Genomic DNA, 2,633 nt, shown 5'->3' on the forward strand with positions numbered 1-2,633 from the left:
GAATACATGGGCAATCTTACTTTTCTAGTGTCATTTGATGAACTTGTACTCTGCAAGGACAGTCTTCAGGTTTTAGAAGTATGTGGAGTGATTCACAGGAACTTTTTTGTAGTGAACAAACTCGTATTTGAAATGTAAGTCCCTTTGTTCCAAAGTCTCAGCCAAGAAAAGCCTTTTTTTTTTTTTTTTTTTTTTTTTAATAAATACTTTCACAGTATACCAACAGCCACAAGACACAGTGCAGACATTGAAAAGTGTTCTTTTCACCACTGAGATGTGGCAATTTCTCCTGAGTCCTATGGATGCATTATGGAGTCAGTCTGGACACGTAGCTGGTGGTATGACACTGACATAAGCAGTCGGTATGTTATTTATGGAATCTCCATCCTTGGAGATATTCAAAAGCCATCTGGACATGGTTCTGGGTAACCTGCTTTAGGTGGCCCTGCTTGAGCAGGAGGGTCGGACAAGAGGACGTCCAGAGGTCCCTTCCAGCCTAACCATTAAGTGGTTCTGTGACTCTGGCAACCTGGGAATATATGTAAGATTCCTTATCAATGCAGCCCTGTTTTAAGTCATGTGGCCTCAGCAAAGGACCTGTGCTGTATCTTTTGCAGAGACATTTCTAGCACAGAAGCAAAGACTTGCTACCCTCTTTAGCATATTTTCTGTCTAAAAATGTGTTTTATAGTTTGAACAGCCAAACTTGTGAAGAGAACAGTTATTTTTATTGATAACTCTTTTTTTCCCCCCTCTTCAGGAGATCAGGCTTAAAGTTACTGCAGCCAGGTATTGTCCCCATTGTAATGAAGCTGCATTAAGAAGCTCTTTTGCTGTAATTTTTCCAATTCCAAGGTGGTATTTCTTTATAGTAGTTTGTAGCATAGCTTGTCCAGAAAGCGTTTGTACTAGCATGTAACTTGCAAAGTTTGGAGAGTTTGTGGTGTAAATTTCATGAGAACTATGATGCTATGTAACTTCATAAAGCAACATATTAAAAAAAAAAAAACCACAAACCCAAACAGTATCAGGTGATTATTGCAAAAAGGATCAAAAATTAAACCAACAGCTAGTAATAGAGTGAAATTTGTGTGAGGATCAGTAGTTGTCTTACTAAATGTTACGTGAGAAATTCTGATTGACATAGACTAATACAAATTGATGTTGCTTTTTGTCTGTGGCTAAAGTGTGGTGGAATCATGTACTTTGTCTTCAGTTAGGAGATCGTAATATTGCAGTTCATGTGCAACAACTGGTTTCTAGCTGTCTCGGAACTACTTGGTGCATGTGTAAATGATTTTTATTTATTTATTTAAAATACGATTCTGGTGATCACTGTGTCAAACTGAGCCTGGTTTGTCTGAATTAACGTAGTGACTGAAGCTTGTTGCCATCTGACCGGATCTGTTGCGAGTTCTTTTGAAATATGTACCCCTTAAAATGGGAAAGGGGCAGGTCCCTACAGTGGCTTGCTGCCTTGGTGGAAGAGAATGTAGCTGATTGTGAGTTAGAGACTTGACCAGTTGACGGAGTGAAAGGCTGAGTAAAAATTACTCTTTGGTAAAAGTGGCATCTGCAAGCCAAAGATGAGAAATAATGTCACATACTACAAAGGTTTGAATTTTTACTGGCTTTGCTGTCTATCTGGATAAAGAAATACTTTAAAATGCACAAAAATGTTTCATATTGAAACTAAACCATCTGAAAGTATTTTTATTCTTTGTTTTTGATATTTAATATCTTTTGTTAATGCAAATCCAGACAGTGATTAAAGTGGAAGAATTTTTCCACATCCTTTAACTGATCGTTTTTGTGAAGCTCCTGTTTGATCTCTCAATTAAATTATGTTCAATATCTTATACTGTGTTGTCTTTATTAGTTGGTCATTCTTAATGTGATAAAGAGCAAGACTTGTAGAAGCTTGATAAGTTTTTATGGATAACAGCAGGGATAGGTGTGACTTTCACAAAACCACGCTTTTTTATTTTCTTGCTAGTTGTAAGAGACTTAAGATCTGTTTGCAGTTCAAGAAGTTGATTTAAAAAGGTGTGAAGTAATTGTGCAAAAGAGGACCTGGTCTGAGGAAGCTGCAATAAAACAAATTAGTATCTCACACTTGGGGAATGCTGGTGATTCTACTTGGCGAGAGAGAGAGAGAGATGCACAAGCCAGTGATTGGGGTATTAGCTGAATGTTTAATGCGCATACAAATACCAACTGCCTTTTAGTGTGATGTAGATTTAGTGAGATGTACATTAATGAAATCATTAGATTACTTTTAGGATGCTAGGACTAAGAAAAGATTCCTGAACTGAACTTAAGAGAATTCATGTCAATGTCTTTTCAACAGAGAGAGGTAAAACTCGTGTCTTCTTTTTTTAAATCTCTTTGATTGTGACTACTTGAGTGCAGGGGAGTTAAATCTTTGTTAGAATAGTTTGAGAACTAGGCTATATTAATGGATAAGGTGAGGATTACTCTACTTCCTAAAAATTTACTGTGGTTTTTAGTATCTTGGCCAAGATTTAAAAGTATCTTTTTAGATTTTCCTCAGATTTTTTTTTGTAACCATGAAGTGTAGCTTCCTACTTGGATTAGTTGTGCAATTCTTATTCTTATCTTTGAACAGTAAA

The 2,633-nt window shown here is 36.5% G+C and overlaps 1 protein-coding gene across 1 annotated transcript in view; it reads left to right on the forward strand.

Annotated features, from left to right (window-relative positions):
* Window positions 1-2,633, forward strand: part of LOC104129887 (transmembrane 9 superfamily member 2) — a 32,485-nt gene that overhangs the window by 13,221 nt on the left and 16,631 nt on the right. The gene's annotated exons all lie outside the window — the stretch shown is intronic.

This window comes from Egretta garzetta, unplaced genomic scaffold (assembly GCF_000687185.1).
Source record: "Egretta garzetta isolate BGI_Z169 unplaced genomic scaffold, ASM68718v1 scaffold220, whole genome shotgun sequence".
NCBI lineage: Eukaryota > Metazoa > Chordata > Aves > Pelecaniformes > Ardeidae > Egretta > Egretta garzetta.